Genomic DNA, 19,842 nt, shown 5'->3' on the forward strand with positions numbered 1-19,842 from the left:
CATTAAGATCAGAACGAAAATAAAATCACTGACATGGCATGAAAACAGCAGAACACATATGACAGACCTTTTATTGCCTCTATGTATTTCCCTCCCTTAGTGACAGACGTTTCATTGGTTTTCAGACGCGGCACAAGCCCTGTTGCGATTGGCTGAGCAGGTCGAGCTTAGCCCTGTTGGTAGGGGAAGGCTGGCGGTAGGGCTGGCCAATCGCGTGTTTTGTTTCCAGGAGAAACATGGCACGCGGAGCTATTTCGATCCTACTACGGTGATGTCAGCGCTTGAAGATAGGCGGGCCAGGGGAAATGCGCGATGTTTTGCGAGGCAAAAAGAAGCTGAGGTAGTTACAGCTGGTCTGGCTACATCGGAATGGTTGGAGACAAATGTGAGTGACCCCACCATCACCGTAAACCCAAACTGTAACGTTTATTGTACCCGCTCCCCATCGGCGCGGGATTTGCAAAACTACATAGAGACCCCTCTTTCTGTAATGCCAACACAGTCCAAAGATACTGCTGTTCCTTGGTTATAGTTTTTAAAACATTGGGATTAATTTCCAAGACGCAATTTGTTAAATGAGTTTTCCAGTACAGTAAGGAACTGTTGATCTACTACAGTACACTTGCTCTAAAATGATATCTTTAGAAAGTAATGCTGGTGCATTGTTATAAAGGGTGGTGTGATGGTTACTATAGACTTTCTGTATTAAAAATTACTTGCTATTTTAGAGGTTTGTTTCCGAGCAGTGATCTGTGCCTCCAGGTGTGCTGGCTACATCATCCCCAGCTGCCTGGTGATGCTAGGTGAGTTCATACATCCCCAGTACATCTGAGAGCAATATTTTGTCCAAGAGTAACACTGCAGAGAGTTATGGCAGGTTAATAGGAATGGAGGTGCATATTCTAAGCTCCATTACAATATAACCCATTTTTAATTCCAATCTGCATGTAAGTGGTTTGAAAAGTCCAAACCCTTTCTCCCTTTCATGGTGGTTTGATTATTTCACCCCATTATACAGCAGTAGTGATTTTGTTCTTTGTACTGTCATAAAGAACAAGCCAGTTGGGCTAGAATTTTTCAGGAGCATCTTGGCATAAAGGACAAATTCTGCATAAGATTGCATCTGGAAATCCTAGAGAATAATATAATTGAACTGGGGCAGAGCTTTATATTTGGGGAAATTTTGAGCAAGTTAATTGCTTCTGATGATACCCCATATAACATAATGGTTCCCTTTAGTCTAGCTTATTTCTTCCTCACAGAATTTTTTAAAATAAATATACCCCCAAACAGTGGAACTTGCATTCATGAGAACATAAGAGCCTTGCTGGATCAAACCAAAGGCTCATCTAGTTCACACAAAGGTTGAAGATGCCCCCCTGGTTTTAGAGATGTCCCCATGACACAGCCTGTCTCATTCCCAGCCCACCATGTAAGCGGCCTAAATTTGTCTTTAGCTGCTTCAGTTTTAAAATACTGTTTTGTGTCTTGTCCTGACCCAGTCTAGGCATATGAATAATCTGCAACACATCAGTAATGATCTTGGTGGTGATGCAGTTGGGCTGGCATCTTCTACCTTCCTATTGTCCAGCAGAAAGTGCTGTGGGCATGCCCCCTCTTTTCTTGTCATTGGACACTGCCCTCTCTTGCCATTTTGGCTTGGGCTACAGGAGAAATCAGGTGCCTGGTTTCCTCAAAAACCCATGCTTCACAAAACCATTCAGACATTATGTGTGCTCCTTATATATACTTGTATACTGAACTTCTGGAAGACTTCTGTACCTATAGCATTCAAAAGCTACAGCTGATGCAAAAATGCAGTGGCATAGGCAGTGATGTGTGTATGCCATTATATTAGGGTGAACCCACTGCTTCAGGAGCTGTATTCACTGTCAGTTTCTGAGTGTGTTTCAAGGTGCTGGTTGTCATCTTTACATGTCTCCAGACTCAGTTATCTGTGGGACTTTATCCTATATTTATCTGCCCATCCAATGAGCTCAAACAGGGTTAACACCCTCCAGGTCCCCTGTATTCAAAAATGCCACCTGATGGGACCTCGGACACAGACATTCTTGATCGTCATCTCCCCACTTTGTAACTCAGTCCTTATAGAGATCTGGGGTACTCCTTCTCTCCTAGGTTAAAACCCGACTGTTTCATCTAGCTCAGGAGGAAGGTATGTTGTGATTACTGAAGGTGGACACGTAAGTTTGTATGTTTTCTTTTGTTTTTACACAGTTGTGATACCAACAGAGAGAGAGAGAGAAAGAGAGAGAGAGAAGGGGGGGGAAGGGGGGAAGGGGAGAGAAAGAAATGGGAGATTTTTAGCTTCAAAAGTGAATAAGAGTTATAGAGATGGATGAAATCATGCATAGCATGGAAATATTTTCCCCATTTCTCATAATAGTAGAATTCAGGATTATTTATGTGAGTATCATTACAGCTGATAAAAAGAACTTCTTTACACAGTCCATAGTTGAACTGGAATGGAATTCACTGTCATCATATGTGGAGTGAGTCACTCAGTCTGATAATTTGTTTATGAAATCAACAGGAGTTCAGCTTGATTCAAAGACTTTACCTCTTTCTTTCCAGAGTTGAAATACATTTATATAGTCTCAGGTCTAATTTTAAGACACACATGTTAAAAGCAGCAATGAGTTTGATTTAGACTGGAGAAAAAGGCCTGATAACAATGAAAATGACAGGAATGATAGAAAGAAGGGTAGTTTGGTGTATGTTTTTAGGCATGTGAGTGTGTGGCACAATGGATTTGGGAATGTCAGTTTAGTGATGATAATACTTATCCTTTCTCTACATAGACTAAATGCAATGAAGTAAGATACTTTTTCAGGAATAGAGAGAGAGAATATGGAAAAGTTCCACAAGATTCTTGGAGAAAAATGACATTTCTTGAGTCCATGGTATCCTGGATACTAGTCTGATTGGCTGCTGCTTGTGTGGAGAATACTATTTGAAAAATTAAAAGTCAGTTATTGGGAAAACTGCCTCCAGTTATTCATTGAACCTTCAGTGTGATTGTTAATGGCTTAAAATAACCAAACTATTACTTTGCCCAACTTAAGGCTATTGCATTGATTGATTGATAGATTTGATTTATCTAACACCTGAAACTAAAGGACTGTACATATTCATAGGCAATTGTGAAAATTTACCTGGTGAAATGACTTCCCTAGGATTGGTGTTTAAAAGATAATTACAGTTTTGCAAGTGATACAAAGTGAGTTGAAAAAATCAAGGTTATTGTGTCTGGCAGCAACAGGGGGGCAGGGAAAGGTTTTGCCTTGATTTTCAAGCTTGGCTTCTGAAGATATACCGCTTCAAAATCCTTCTTTTCACTTTCCAGTCACTCTCTCAAAAATAACAATGGAGTTTGGTAACATTTTTATTATGAACAGAGCCCATAGATAGAAAGGGTTTGAGGCAAATATACCATTTGTATGCATGGATGTGCCATGTAGTGCTCACTTATTAGAATGGAGTTAAGCACTGAGCCATTCTGGGACATGAAGGACTATCACAGGGAAGAGGGTGTGGATTTATTCTCCATTGTGCCCAAGGGTATGACAAAAGCCATTGGGTGGAAGCTTTACAGAGAGAGATTCAAATTTGAAAATAAGGAGTTTCCTGACCATGAGTGCTTTTAAGCAGTGGAAGAACCTCTGAGTCATGGGTGCTCCATCACTGCAGATTTTCAAATACAGGTAGCCCTTGACTTATGACAATTCATTTAATGATTGAAGTTATGATGATGCTGAAAAGTGACTTACGACCAGTCCTCGCGCTTACAACTGTTGCAGCATCCCTGCAGTCACGTGATCAAAATCCGGGTGCTTGGCAACCAGCATGTATTTACGATTGCAGCATTCTGGGGTCATGTGATTGCCATTTACAACCTTCCCAGGGGGCTTCCAACAAGCAGAGTCAATGGGGGAAGCCAGATTTGCTTAATGACTGCATGATTCGCTTAACAGCCACAGTGATTTGCTTAATGACCGTGACAAAAGTCATAAAATTGGGCACGACTCACTTAACAACCACATCACTTAGAGATGGAAGTTCCAGTCCCAATTGTGGTCGTAAGTCGAGGACTACCTGTAAAGGTTGAACAACCATTTGCCTAGGATGATCTAAGTATTCCTGTCCTGGCCAGTGGATTGGACTAGAAAAAGTCCAAGGTCCCTTCCAGTCTTATGATTCTATGTGTTTATTCAGCATTCCTTGTCAACAGTGGACAGAAATGCCTCCAGTGAGTCCTCAAACTGGGCATAAAGATAAAAGCCCGTGCCTGCTGTTGATGTTTATTGTCAATCCATTTCAGGGAGTAATCTTGACTTCTACCTATATGAAAGAGAAACATTTATTTCTACCTAAACCCCCATTGTTAGCTTCTCCATTAGGGTTCTTCCATATAGGGGTACAATTCCACTACTGAATCACCTTGAGCTTCCCCCAGCAGATGAAATAGCCTTGATCCATTTATCAGATTGAAAACTCCTGTTTCATAGAAATGAATGAGATGTTTTCTTGAGCTATGGACTATCTGGTTTGTGCTGTGAGGTGTGGGGAAAGAGATGCTTGGTTTGTTCCACCTTTCAGCCCTCTGGGAAAACACTATGATGAGCTGGTAGCACCCAAACACAGTATGACAGTAATGTCAGCATAATGAGGAAGCATGTTTCTATGGTGACCACACAAACACCCACAATTGTGATGTTTTCTGAAAGTAAGGGGAAGCTTGTCTGAAACGAAATTAAGCAGGCAGGAGAAGTCACTCATTTCTGGCTGGCAACCAAGCATTGATTGGTTGTTAGGGGCATCCAGGTATCTGCTTTAATGTGATTTCCTCTAGTCTGTGGAGCAGCACAAAAGTTTGCCAGTGTAGTTTGCGAGCCAGCCTCAGTCAGAATGGTGCTTTACTGCAAAGCATGTTATGAGGCAATGATTGGTGGATTTCCTAACACATGGAAAAACATCCATCAATCATTCTCCCTAATGTGGGGAGGTGGATGGGAGGAAGTGAGTTTCAACAAATGGCTAGATCTCTGTTTCTGGGAAGTCTCCACCCACCTTTGGATGATCCATGCTCACTGATCCATGCTTGTTGGTCATTCTTGCTCTCTTTTGTCTGTTTCTCACACTCTCACTCTCTCTCTCCTTGCTTGCTTGTCTGTCTCTCTCACAATCTCTTGCTTGAATGCTTGTTCAATCCTTCATTCCCTTGCTCTCTCACTTCTTGATCTCACTCGTCTCTCTTACTAGCTTGCCTTTTGCTCATTTGTCTTGCTCACTCATACGTGTCTCTTGCGTTCTCCTTCTGCTCCCTCATTTGTGTTCTTTCATGTTCTCTCAGTAGTTCACACTCTTGCTCTGTTTAAAAACTGCTGACAGGGGTCTCTCAACAAACACTGGCAGGTGGACTTCAACCACTTCAATCAGTGTTGCCTGTCAGGGCTTTATTTCTACATTTGTCTAGTGGTCTCATATGAGACTGATAGGCCTGTGTAAATAAGGAGGTCACACAATGGCTGACTGGCACTTTGTAAAGTGCCAGTTAGCCATTATGTGGGCAGATGCCTAGTGATTGATCCTGGAATGGCTCTCCAATAGTTTAGCTATCTTGTTGCTGCTGTTGAATCCAAATGGCCATAGCGGGAAGTCACCAGTGCCTGGAGGGGAAGGGCATCCCAGAGGAGCAAAAAGCAGCCCATAGGAGCTGGACGGACCTCACCCTCACCATATCCCCTGCTAAAATGCCATACATCACGTGTACTGCATGGCTTGTGCTGGAAGAAGATGGAAAACATCCCTTTAGTATTGGATCAGATAAGTAGGAACCTAGGAAGCCTTGGCTATGAGGTGGGCCTGAGAGGAAGGCTGCGTGATGAGACATGTCCTTCAAGAAGGGTTAACAGGGTGTTTCTGAGCAAATGCTGGAGGCATGTTTGGATGTGTCCTTAGTTCTCCTATCCTGGTCCAGAGGGGCAAGTACTAATTGGCTGTTGGTTCTCTGCCAATTCTGTACACTTACAAAAATGTGAATTCTCATACTGTCCCAGTATCCTGATAGATTTAGAAATAGTCAAAGTAGCTCAGTTAGTCTTGACTGCTTTTTAGTCATGGGGTGAGAAGAGTTATATGGGAAAAAAGCAGGCCATTTAAAAGTGTCCTTAGTTACTTTTTCCCTACCCTGATAATTTGTACATTTGATGTACAGTATTATGACTGTTTCCCCTTCATGGATCACTGTCTTGTCGTGGCGAAGGGGCTTGCGTAACTCAGTGAAGCCATGAGTTATACCGTGTAGGGCCACCCAACACGGACAGGTCATGACAGAGAGTTCTGACAAAATGTGGTCCACTGGAGAAGGAAATGGCAACCCACTCCAGTATCCTTGCCAAGAAAACCCCATGGACAATGTTAAAAGGCTAAAAGATATGATGCCGGAAGATGAGCCCCTTAGGTCGGAAGGTGTCCAATATGCTACTGGGGAAGAGCAGAGGGCAATTCCAAGTAGCTCCAGAAAGAGTGAAGCGGATGGGCTAAAGCCGAAAGAACGTTCAGCTGTGGATGTATCTGGAAGCGAAAAGAAGGTCTTATGCTGTAAAGAACAATATTGTATAGGTATCTGGAATGTAAGATTTATGAACCAAGGCAAGCTGGATGTGGTCAAACATGAGATGACAAGATTGAACGTCGACATCTTGGGAATCAGCAAATTGAAATGGATGGGAATGGGTGAATTTAATTCAGGTGACCATTGTATCTACTACTGTGGCCAAGAAACCCTTAGAAGAAATGGAGTTGCACTCATAGTCAATAAGAGAGTGGGAAAGGCAGTAATGGAGTACAACCTCAAAAACGACAGAATGATCTCAGTGCGTATCCAAGGCAAACCATTCAACATCACAATAATCCAAGTCTATGCCCCAACCACTGATGCCAAAGAAGCTGAAGTTGACCGGTTCTATGAAGACCTACAACACCTTCTAGAACTAGCACCAAAAAAAGATGTCCTCTTCATCATCAGGGATTGGAATGCTAAAGTAGGAAGTCAAGGAGTAATCGGAATAACAGGCAAGTTTGGTCTTGGAGTACAAAATGAAGCAGGGCAAAGGCTAATAGAGTTCTGTCAAGAGAACAAGCTAGTCATAGCAAACACTCTTTTCCAACAACACAAGAGATGACTCTACACATGGACATCACCAGATGGTCAATACCGAAACCAGATTGATTACATACTTTGCAGCCAAAGATGGAGAAGCTCTATACAGACAGCAAAAACAAGACCAGAGGCTGACTGTGGCTCAGATCATGAGCTTCTTACTGCAAAATTTAGGCTTAAATTGAAAAATGTAGGGAAAACCACTAGACCACTCAGGTATGACTTAGATCATATTCCTTGTGAGTACACAGTGAAGGTGATGAATAGATTTAGAGGATTAGATTTGGTAGACAGAGCGCCTGAAGAACTATGGACGGAGGTCTGTAACATTGTACAGGAGGCAACAACTAAAACCATCCCAAAGAAAAAGAAATGCAAGAAAGCAAAATGGCTGTCTGATGAGGCTTTACAAATAGCTGTGGAAAGAAGGAATGTGAAAAGCAAGGGTGAAAGGGAAAGATATAAGCAATTGAATGCAGATTTCCAGAGAATAGCAAGGAGAGAGAAGAAGGCCTTCTTAAATGAACAATGCAAAGTAATCGAGGAAAACAATAGAATGGGGAAGACTAGAGATCTCTTCAAGAAAATTGGAGATATCAAAGGAACGTTTAGTGCAAAGATGGGGATGATAAAGGACAAAAAAGGCAGGGACCTAACAGAAGCAGAAGAGATTAAGAAGAGGTGGCAAGAATACACAGAAGAACTTTATAAGAAAGATCTTAATGTCCCTGATGTCCATGCTGGTGTGGTCACTGACCTTGAGCCAGACATCCTAGAGAGTGAAGTCAAGTGGGCCTTAGGAAGCATTGCTAACAACAAAGCTAGTGGAGATGACAGTATTCCAGCTGAGTTATTTAAAATACTAAAAGACGATGCTGTTAAAGTGCTGCACTCAATATGCCAGCAAGTTTGGAAAACGCAACAGTGGCCACGGGATTGGAAAAGGTCAGTTTATGTTCCAATTCCAAAGAAGGGCAACGCCAAAGAATGCTCAAACTATTGCACAATTGCACTCATTTCACATGCTAGCAAGGTTATGCTCAAAATCCTACAAGCTAGGCTTCAGCAGTACGTGAACCGAGAACTACCAGATGTACAAGCTGGGTTTTGAAGAGGCAGAGGAACTAGAGATCAAATTGCCAACATTCGCTGGATCATGGAGAAAGCATGAGAGTTCCAGAAAAACATCTACTTCTGCTTCATTGACTATGCAAAAGCCTTTGATTGTGTGGATCACAACAAACTGTGGCAAATTCTTAAAGAGATGGGGGTACCAGACCATCTTACCTGTCTCCTGAGAAATCTGTATGCGGGCCAAGAAGCAACAGTTAGAACTGGTCACGGAACAACCGATTGGTTCAAAATAGGGAAAGGAGTACGACAAGGCTATATACTGTCACCCTGCTTATTTAACCTATATGCAGAGTACATCATGAGAAATGCCAGGCTGGAAGAATCACAAGCCGGAATTAAGATTGCAGGGAGAATCATCAATAACCTCAGATATGCAGACGATACCACCCTAATGGCAGAAAGTGAAGAAGAACTAAAGAGCCTCTTGATGAGGGTGAAAGAGGAGAGTGCGAAAGCTGGCTTGAAACTCAACATTAAAAAAACTAAGATCATGGCATCTGGACCCATCAATTCCTGGCAAATAGAAGGGGTAGAAATGGAAGCAGTAACAGACTTCATTTATTTGGGCTCCAAGATCACCACAGACAGAGACTGCAGCCATGAAATTAAAAGACGCTTGCTCCTTGGGAAGAAAGCTGTGGCAAACCTAGATAGCATATTAAAAAGCAGAGATGTCACCTTGCCGACAAAGATCCACATAGTCAAAGCTATGGTTTTTCCGGTAGTAATGTATGGCTGTGAGAGCTGGACCATAAAGAAGGCTGAGCGCCGAAGAATTGATGCCTTTGAACTGTGGTGCTGGAGAAGACTCTTAAGAGTCCCCTGGACTGCTAGGAGGTCAAAGCAGTCAATCTTAAAGGAAATCAACCCTGATTGCTCATTGGAAGGACTGATCATGAAGCTCAAGCTCAGATACTTTGGTCACCTAATGCGAAGAGAGGAGTCTTTGGAAAAGACCCTAATGCTGGGAAAGATTGAAGGCAAAAGGAGAAGAGGACAGCAGAGGATGAGATGGTTAGATAGCATCACTGAAGCAATGAGCATGAAACTGAGCAAACTCAGGGAGGCAGTGAAGGACAGGAAGGCCTGGCGCAATATGGTTCATGGGGTCACAAAGAGTCGGACACGACTTAACGACTGAACAACAACAACAAAATTATGACTGTTGCACCATGCAGTCCTCTTGAAGCTGAGTGTTTCTGTGCCCTCCCTTTCCATCCTATCGAGTCCAAACCGTGCTTGTTCTGAGGCCTAATTTTGTATATGGCCCTCAATGTGGGATCAGTTGAGCTGGGTTTATTTAACAATAAATGCTACATTGTGTGGTGGGTACTGAAGTTGTTGATGAAGTTAAAGCAAGCCCAAGACATTTTGCTGCCTGAAGCAAAGGACAATATCTCTTTCCACCTTCCCAGAAGCACACTGCAATTTCACCTAAAGAATTCAAACAGAATATTTCACTAACAGTGGCAATATTTAAAGTGGTGATTCATCTTTTGGGATGCAGAAGCTCATTTGGCGCACTTAATCTCCTCACAGTCCATGCCACTGAATTTGTATGGTCTGTTCTGGGGAGGGTTTCCCTTCATATATTCTGTATTTGGAAACTGAGTTTTCCCCAGATGTGCTTCTGCATGGGTGGTGCTGTTTTGATTTAACAAATACTACCACAGGTTGGGAAGATGTGAGTGAATATGAAAGAGGGACACACAAGTACATTCCATGCTTGAATATGAGTGCATATCAGGAAGGGAAAACAGTTGGAGAGATTAAACCAAAGGAACTGAGCAAAACTGAAATATGTCAGTCAACCATTCCCATCCCTCCGTACATGGGAGTAAGATAGGTAAAGCCTGTGTGTGAATTCCAATGTCATATGAGTGCATATCTGCATTCCAGCAGAATTTTCTGTCCCTCCCCAGTTGCCCAGATTCCACCATTAAGCTCCAGGGAATACTCCAATTAGTTGGAAAGAGGAAATACATTCTATACATGGATGCTATTTCATTGGCAGGCACACTAAGCTTGTTCTGGAGCCAGGGAAATTTTGTCTGAGCATTTTCTGAATAAAGTTTAACTAGCCAGAATTCCATATATACACACAGAGATGTAAAATAATAAATTAAAGTAATAATTTTCTATAATATTTGCTGCTTTATTTACAATACATGGTCTTCTAGTGAGATGTAGGTGATTTTGCAGTTGTGGATGTATCAGTGAGCCAATTTTACCAAAATCTTATATACTTTTGCAGGGTATACTATATATACTTGTCTTGGAACGGAATCTGCTTCATGGATCTCAATATGCTATGGTGTTTTTAAAACGCATTCTTCAAATAGTGACAAGTGAGCCCTTTTTTTGTCAGGGTAGATTTATAATACAATGTCTATACATAAAATTCATGAGAAATGTACGAACTGGAGATAAACTAGAAATTAAGTTTGTCTATTTATAATGGATATAAATAACCATTATAGGACAGAAATTGGTAATTTCTATAGAACTCAGAGTCACGCTGAAAAAATAACAAATCTCTTTCTTCAATTTTCAGTTTTTATTTTTCTATAAGGAATACACTTTTATTGCATTTATATACAAATTTGGTAGGCAGTGGCATTTAGCCAGTATAGATATATCATTCTTACTGTGATTTGACATAGCTGTTCTTGGGATGCTTGAAAGACTATATAGAGCTTGTGAGAATTTAAATTTACCAGTAGTGAGACTAAGCCCATAAAATGTTTATTCCCAAATAGGGCACAACTCAGAAGTCCCATCCGTCTTTTTAAATGCTTTGCAGGTATGAGAGAAAATATAAATGAAGCTCTTTCTCATGTTTCATCTCATCCTTGCTTGTTCACATCTTCCCCTTAATTCTGTAAAAACAAATAGGATTTCATCACACCCTGTAAGAGTGGAAGGATTAAAAGGATGATGGATCTTGGCAGCAAGTTTAGCTCTGGAGCTCTTAAAATTGCAAGCAGGATATCCAAGCTGTTGGGGTCTCATGAGCTGAAGCAAACTTTAAAATATCTAGGGCCTCTGGATGAAAATAGGATTTTGTCTCTGAATCTGGTGTAATGGGACTATTTTGTCACTTCCAGGGAAGAGAAAATATTGTTGTGAATTGCTCTTACAATACTTACTGGCATTTGTATGGTTGTTTAATGTGTACTACCTGTGGGAGTAACCAATTTGCCAAGTGAACAGGGCAAACTATTAAATATGTAATTAAATTGACCAAAAGCAATGGTGACTGGAATAGGGCTACTGTCTCCAGGGTTGGCTTGCTGTTGAGCAGAAGGGGAGAAAATGGTAGTTGTGTGTTTCTATTGGTTGTTATATTTATATTAAGTTTTTATTTATTTTTTGAGGTTTTTTTAGTCCAGCATATAAAAACACAATCAATCCACAATCAATCTGATTTCGTTTATTCCAATTTCTGTAATCCCACATATTCGTTAATAATTACTTCTGTAATTTTGAGTTCATTACACCTCAGTGATCTCAAGATCACTATTAGTCTCATTCACTGATTGCACCTTAATGCAATGTACCCTAAATATGAATATATCTGATTTTACACACACACACACACACACACACACACACACACTTCAAGCTCATGGAAAAATAAGTGTCTTTTATCAATTAGAAGGACATTGCCTGAAAGAAAGCAGTTACAGTAGTAAGAAATTTGTGTGCCTAAGAAGCAGCAAAGGAAGATTAAGGCAAAATACTTCAGCTTTGGCAGGGAGTTGGGGATTACTCATTATCATGTGTCAGCACATTCATTATTTGGGAAATGCACATAGAATTGTAGCTTTGAGCCTGCTCACATGTTCCACAGAATGCATTGCAACTCAAAGCGGTTAGTGGAACGGGAGAACACAAGCCCCCTTGCCCCTTCTCTAGTTACATTGGCTTCTTGTATTCTTCTAATGGCAGTAATATCCTCGGAAGGGAAGATTTACTGGTGTTCCAACAAACATGCCTAGAACACTTGGAGATGCTGACTAGAGTGTTGAGAAATGACAAGGCAGGTCAGGAGTGTGCATGGGAGAGTCTGCTGCCCTTTTCTTCTACCTGCCTTGCAGTGTGTCACTAGGACTCCAGACATCTTACATTACATATTGGTATTTCTTTTTATTTAACCTTTTTTTTTTTTTGGTGCCTTCAAGTCAGTGTTGACTCTTGGCGACTGCCTGGACAAGTCCCTGCAGCTTAACCATTTAGGATCCAAATAAGTATTTGCAAAAGTATATAAGAATTTTCAGTTGTTTCCTTCCTACAAGGCAACTTTACATTATATGTAAAACAGACCATGATGATTTGGGGGACTGGAATACAGCAACTGTAGTCTTGCATAACTAGAGTGAGAGAGAAAAAGCCAGCATGATCATACTACCTGAGCAGACCTCTCTTCTGACATTTCTGTCATGTATTTCAGGGAAAAGCTTTTATTTCTTCAGCTGTTCTTTCTTCCAGACAAAGAGGAGAATTCAAATAATAACCTCTGAATCTCATTTTGAACTAAAAGCAATTTTTTTCTAGCACCAAATAAGGATGTTTTCTTTAAGAAGTGGCATAACAAGTAAGAGTAAAAATAGTTGAGGTGCACTTTTGACTTGAGCATTAAAAAACTATTTTTATCATTTGCAAATTAAGCTGCATTTAGAAATAACTACTTTAACATTTAGTTAAAGAAATGTTTTATTTTTCACAGACACCAGTCTTTCATTTTAAATGAAATACGCCATTTAAGTTACCTTTCCATCAAAGAAGATACCATTTTTAGAAAGGATGCAAGCTGCAGAGGCATAATGCACATGCTTTAATATTTTGCTACTCTCATTACAGCATTGTCTTTGAAAATGGCACTTCTAACTACTTTGCAACTATGCCATAAGACAAATAGTGTGCAATCACAAAATTGGTTTTGTAGTAACTGTTTTTAAATGGCATCTAATTAAGACTCCAGTTTGAACTTGTGGTAGTTCTCACAACTGGAGAGCACCAGATGGTAGAAGTCGGTCATGAACTAAAACTGTCTTCCCCTTAGTGTGGTGCCCTTCAGTAGTGATGGATTCTAACTTGATCAGCCTCAAGCAAATCTAATAATAAATAAAAGGGGAGACACCATTCAAGTTATCAGAAAGAACTCTCTGAACATCTGGGGGCACAGAGGCTGATTCATATGCTTACTATGGGCATTTTCTCATGTTACATTAGCCTAGCTTAGTATGCCATGTTGCATGCTGCTGCTGACACTGGTTTGCAAATGCCACCCCCCCCCCCTTCCTGGCGATGTGCATTGCTGCCCTTGTGGTGATTGACTAGTGATTACTTCCTGTTTGCTTTCAACAGGAGCCTGATCTGGATCATTGTGTATAGGGTTGGGGTTGGTTTTTATCTTCTCCCAATCCCTTTTTGAAACAAACAACCCTTCACATCTCTTCAGGAGATGAAAAAGATCTGCAGTAAGGGAAACTGCCATAGGAGCATTTCCAGTTTATGTGGTGACAATGCTGTTGTCTTTTTTCTGGACTCCCCACCCCCAGCTTTCCATTGTAGTTTACAGCCCTGGATTTTCTGGTGGTCTCCCATCCAAGTACTAAAATGGTCCCCTTTTCAACATTAGTCAAGGTTGGGTTGGCATGGAGAACCGTTGTAACACTTTTAACACAGCAAACTTAATTGACACTACCTGGCATATGGCAGGGCTGATTTTGTTTTTTTCAACTGCATTTATTTTCTGTGAACAAGCACAAAGGGGCCATTTCCTGAGATGGAAGTTGTAACTCAGCACGTCTGAAGAGCGCAATTTGGGTGAGACTGCCCAAATATATTGCCTGGGAATCTATGCTACATTTCAGCAATTTGGCTCTTAGCAAGCAACAGTAAGATTTTGTAATGCAGACTTTTTTCTTCTTTGTCCTTGTTTGTTTAGTTTATTCAATGCTCCAGATGCTCTACTTCTCCTCTCATATGACTCTCCTTAAAATTTCTCACAAAACATTACTGTTGGGTTTTCCTTTCCACTTTTAAGTGGCTGCTAAAAATTGTGGGATGAAACCATTTCCATTATGGGCTGAGCTGGGGACAAAAATAGGGACTGCATATTATGAGCAGGCCATAAAATTAATGATGCCAAGCCCCTAGTCTTTAACCAGTGAAATGTTAAAGTCTCATTAGAAAAATACATGGAGAGCTACAGTGTGAGTAGATTGAATTCATCAGCTAGCAATAGAGCTACCATATCTGGGTTCTGCAATTCTGAACAACCACTAACCCCTTTTCTGCCAGCTAGTAGTCATTCAGATTTCTGGAACCTAAATAGATCATCCTTGCTGGTGATCTATGCTTTTCCTCTAAGCTGGTGGTAACCAGGAGATCTTGTTGATGGAATTGTTTTCTTAGTATGTACATACCCCCCCCTTAATCCTTACATAGGGGTTGGATTCAGACCCACTTCAGTGAGTCTGTTCTAATTATGACTAGGATTGTATTTTAATAAGTAAGCAAGAAAGTTCTAGAAATATAGGTTTCTTCGTAACCAGTTCTTTAGTTCATTCAGCATAAATCAGGACCAAACTGCATGTGAAATACTTATAATTTTTCAACTAAAGAGCAGAACCAGATGGGTATATTTAACTTTTTCTTACTATGGCTCTGGTTTGGTGTAATTGCATTCCATCTCTGCTGTTTATTTTGGGAGCAAATGTCTTTTAATTGACCATTTTCTGACTGGAACAAACCATGACAGGAGGATGGCTAAAATCCATATCAGGTAGCCTTTCACTGCTATCTTAGATGACTATCCTGTTGTCTGCATTGAAGGCTATGTCTGAATGTTTTGAGTTCTAGCTCTGTTTGGCCAACAAATTGCATGTATTTTGCATCAATTGTATGTATTTTCCACCCTTTTCCCTATGATACAGTTACCTTCCCTCGTCAATGTAATCTGGGTGTAGAAATATACCAGTGATTATCCAGGCTATAGTCTGATCACATGAACATACTTCCTCAAAAGAGAAAGGGATTATATGATGAAGTTTACACAACATGGCCATATGTAACACAGAACTGTAGGATGAGACCATTTCTATTATGGGCTCAGGATAAAAATAGGGACTTGTGAGCAAGCCATAAAATTAGCATTGCCAAGGTTTTTCAAATGTTGCTAAAAATCACTAGTGATGAAAAGCCAAATCCCTATTTTTACATTATTTTATAGCTATTTCATATTATTATTTTCTGCAGATTGTCATGAAAAATTTTTTTTATTTGTTTAAGAGGCTACCAACTCTATCTGGGCAATTTACAACATTAAAAACAATAAAACAGTGGTATAGTAAAAACACAAAGCATGAGAGCCTGAAAAAAGAAACAGACCCACAATTAAATAGAATCCTACAGGGGCCTGGCATCTATCCTGACTGAAGGCTTGAGGAAACAGCCATTTTTCGAGATTACTGGAACAGAATGATAACTTATCATTTAGTGATAGCTTACGAATCTCCAGAGGGAAGCTGTTCCAGAGAGCAGGCACCATGACAGAGAAGGCACACTTCCTGGGTCCCAATGGATGACAATGGAAGAGACCTAGTGCATACCCAGTCTGCCTGATTGTACAGGATAGGCAGAAACTATTGAAGATAGGTGGCCTTTCATAAAGCCAGCCCTTATGCCATGAAGGACTTTATAGGTGGTAACCAGAACCTTGCATTCCACCTGGAAGCCAGCTGGCAACCAGTCCAGCTCATGGAGCAGTGGTGTCACATAAGCAAACTGAAGTATGCCCGTTACTGACTGCACTGCTGTATTCTGGACTAGCTGTAGCTTTTGAGTGGTCTTCAAGGGCAACCTCATTCAGAGCATGTTACAATAGTTCACTTATGAGGTGGGTCTCTTGATCTAGGAACGGGTACAACAGGTGTACAAGATGAATCTCTGCAAAATCTTTCTTGGCCACAACTTCTACTTGCTCTAAGCAAGAGTTGCAGGTTCAAGAAAGCCCCCAGGCTGAGCACTAGTCTCAAATGGGGAAGTGTGACCACATCCATAATTAAAGACAAACTGTTCCCAAAATTAGGCGGACCACATACAGCCATTTGGTTTTGTCAGGATTGAGTTGGAGACTGTTCCTTCCCATCCAGACCCTCAGAGCCTCCAGATACTGGGACAAGTTACTGACAGCATTGCTTGGGTGACGACACAGGGTTGGGATAGTGCCAGACTCTGAGCTGACAGATGACCTAACCCTGTGGTTTTAGGTTATGTTAAACAGAAGGGGTAAGAGTACTGAGCCATCCCACAAGTGAGGGCTCAACCTTGATTTAATTTTCATCATTACATAATTTGCATCACTTTGCATCACTTGTGTATGTACGTAAGTTTGAAATTGTGCAAATGTTGTAAATCAACACAAATGATGTAAATTATATCAATTAAATATTCATGCAAAATGATGTGAATTGATGCAAATGACCTAATTATGTTAATTGTGACAATTTGGATTTAACAGGCATTCTGTTTTAACGGATGTCTCTTCCTCACAGTTGGTCTGTAAAATTGAGGTTTTAATGTAGTTAAATCTCCTTTTTTCATCTGCCTTCATTTTCTTTAAGCTTATTACTGCCATCTCTTTTTCTGTGCTCTGCATAATGTTGCTTATTCTGACAGTGTATAGTGTGGTGACTTCATATTAATAATAGAAAAGGCTTAATAATAGAAAAGATAAAAGGATTCCCTACCTGTAATTTAAACTGCTGGAGCAAAGAAAGCTGGGGAGAAATCCAGTAGTGGAGTTTTTGCAGAAAGTGCTGTGCATTCAGCACTGAACATTGACTCTAACACAGGGTGCTACAGGGCATGGACCTGTCATTCCTGCTGTTTATGAGGCTTCTAAGAGAAGTAAGTTTCGGGTGAGGTATCAGCAGTATGCTGATGATCCCCAGCTCTACCTCGGGTCAAGCAGGAAGTGCTTTGAAAGTCCTAACTTGGTGTCTCAAGGCTGGAGGCTGTGAGGGTCTGGATGGGTAGAAACAAGCTAAAATTTTGTGACAGCAAGACAAAATTACTGTTTGTCCAGAAACATCTGGGCTGAAACATGTCCCCGGTGATTATTGTAAATGAGGTCACCCTGACTTTGAAGGAGCAGGCTTGCACCTTGGGGGCTCTCCTAGATGTTTAATTGCTACAAAAACACTGATGGTAGTTGTGACCAGGGGAGCTTAGGTTGGTGAACCAGTTTTAGGTCTACCTGAACCATAAATCATTGGTGACTATAATTCACACTCTCACCACTATATTTTTAGATTAATGGGGTACTTTTGAAAACTGCCCAGAAACTTAAACTAGTTCAAAACACAGTGGTCAAGACACTAGCAGGTACAAACCACTACACATGGTCCTTGTTTAACAATCACTCATTCAGCGACCATTTGAATTTATGATAGCACTGAACGAGTGGTAGTTATAACCAGTCCTTGTACTTATGGCCATTGCAGTGCCCTGCAATCATGTGATCGCAATTTGTGACCTTCCCTGCCGGCTTCCGACAAGCAAAGTCAATGGGGAAGCTGGCAAGAAGTTGCAAGTCATGGTCATGTGAGGTCCTCGCTTAACAACCTGCATGGTCCTCACTTAATGATGGCAACCAAGACTGCTAGAACTGCCATCGCTAAGCAGTGTGTTCATGTGATTTTTCAACTTACAACCATGTTGCTTAATGACAGAGTTTCTGGTCCCAATTAGCATTGTTAAGCGAGGACTACCTGTACTGCAGTATAACACCTACAGGTAGTCCTTGTTTAATGATCATATGTTCAGTGACTGTTCAAAGTTACAATGATGCTGAATGAGTGCTACTTGCGACTGGTCCTTGAAGTTCTGGTCACCAGCAGCCCATGCACCCTCCCCTACCCGGCAGCAGCTACCCCTGGCCTGACTGCACTTGTGCCGCCCATTGCCGGCTACCCACATACCTTCCCCCACCAGGCAGCAGCCACTTACCTGCCGGCCTGCTTGTGAGCCGCCTGAAACTCACTTAAAAACCCGCAATCCTCGCTTAATGACAGCAACAGGAAGTACCAAGATTGCCATTGCTAAGCAATGTGGTCACGTGATATTGCAGTTTACGATCAGATTGCTTAATGACAGAAATTCTGTCATTAAGCGAGGACTACCTGTATTTGCTGGTCACTTCATTAGCTCATTCACAGCATCAGAGGTACAGAAACAAATGTCATTGCTAAATAGGATGAAGATCCTTAATGAAATTCTCATGGATTAGGTCCCAAACTTCCCATTTGCTTTGCTCAAGCCTTTGCACATGGACTTTAGGATATCTGAACTGTAATCAGTTTCTGTGTACAAAATACTGTTTTTGACTACAAAGCCGTATACATCTTGGCTCCAAGATACCTGAAGGATCACCTCCTGCAAGCGAAATTTGCCCAATCCGTACATGCATATATGGAGAGAAAGCTTCCGTCTCTGTATCAGACCATGGAGATACTGGCCTGAAGACTGTCCTCTGTCTTCAGAGTACCCCTGTGCTTTGTGATGCTCTGCCTATAGAGCTGCCTTTGCACTCTCCTCGCTGGTATTCTACAAAGCATTGAAGACTACATTATTTAATCAGGTCTTTGGTGGATGACTTTTTTGTTGACTTACTGTGAATGAGGAGAGCCAGTTTGGTGAAGTGGTTAAGGCACTAGGCTAGAAACTGGGAGACTGTGGGTTCTAGTCCTGCCTTAGGCACAAAGCCAGCTGGGTGACCTTGAACTGGTCATTCTATCTCAGCCCTAGGAAGAAGGCAATGGCAAACCACATCCAAAAAACCTTGCTAAGAAAGCTGCAGGGACTAGTCCACACAGTTGCCAGGAGTCAAAAGCAGATTCAAAAGCTACACACACACACACACACAATGAATGGGCTCCACATTTCTGTTATAACTGTTGCTGAGTTTTGGTTTAAATATGATTTAATATTATTGTCATATTTCAATACTATTGTAAACCACCCAGTGTTATATCAGCTTGGCAATGTTTAAGTATTGTAAATAAAATAAAATAAAATAAAATAAAATAAAATAAAATAAACCATAGCAGACCTTCAAAGAAAGCATCACTATAACCAAGGTACCTTCATAGTTTTCTGCTTCTCTCTTTCAGATACTCTGCAGCTTTATTTATTATCTAGATACCTACCTATCTACCTACTTTACACATTTTCTGTGCCTCTCCAATAATAAGACTCTTGGTGACTTACATATATAAAGCAACCATGAAATCATAACACTGTTAAAATCATTATCATTGTTCTCATGATTCCAGCTAGTAAAATCCTCAAAAAAAAATCTGAAAGCTGATGATTGTTTTCAATTCTGTCCCAAATGTTGACAGGGATTTTTATATTGAGGAAATGAGCTGGGGCAGCTACAGAGAAGACATGTTTCCTTGCCCCTGCAGCTTCATTGAGGGTGGGGATATGCAATATGTTTTCACAACTCA

The 19,842-nt window shown here is 41.0% G+C and overlaps 1 protein-coding gene across 3 annotated transcripts in view; it reads left to right on the plus strand.

Annotated features, from left to right (window-relative positions):
- The first annotated feature begins 230 nt into the window (after nt 1-230).
- Nucleotides 231-19,842, plus strand: part of ARMC2 (armadillo repeat containing 2) — a 72,543-nt gene continuing 52,931 nt past the window's right edge. The window contains exons 1-2 of one of the 3 annotated variants that reach the window (XM_088139150.1): nt 241-385; nt 2,140-2,204. The gene's annotated coding sequence lies outside the window, so the exon portion shown is untranslated. Of the gene's footprint in view, nt 386-2,139; nt 2,205-19,842 lie in introns of all 3 variants that reach the window. The other 2 variants (XM_088139158.1, XM_088139153.1) reach the window with 2 other exon arrangements.

The sequence above is a fragment of the Python bivittatus genome, unplaced genomic scaffold, assembly GCF_059951505.1.
Source record: "Python bivittatus isolate LINGU-HERP-01145 unplaced genomic scaffold, Pbiv_v1 ctg000020_np1212, whole genome shotgun sequence".
Lineage (NCBI taxonomy): Eukaryota > Metazoa > Chordata > Lepidosauria > Squamata > Pythonidae > Python > Python bivittatus.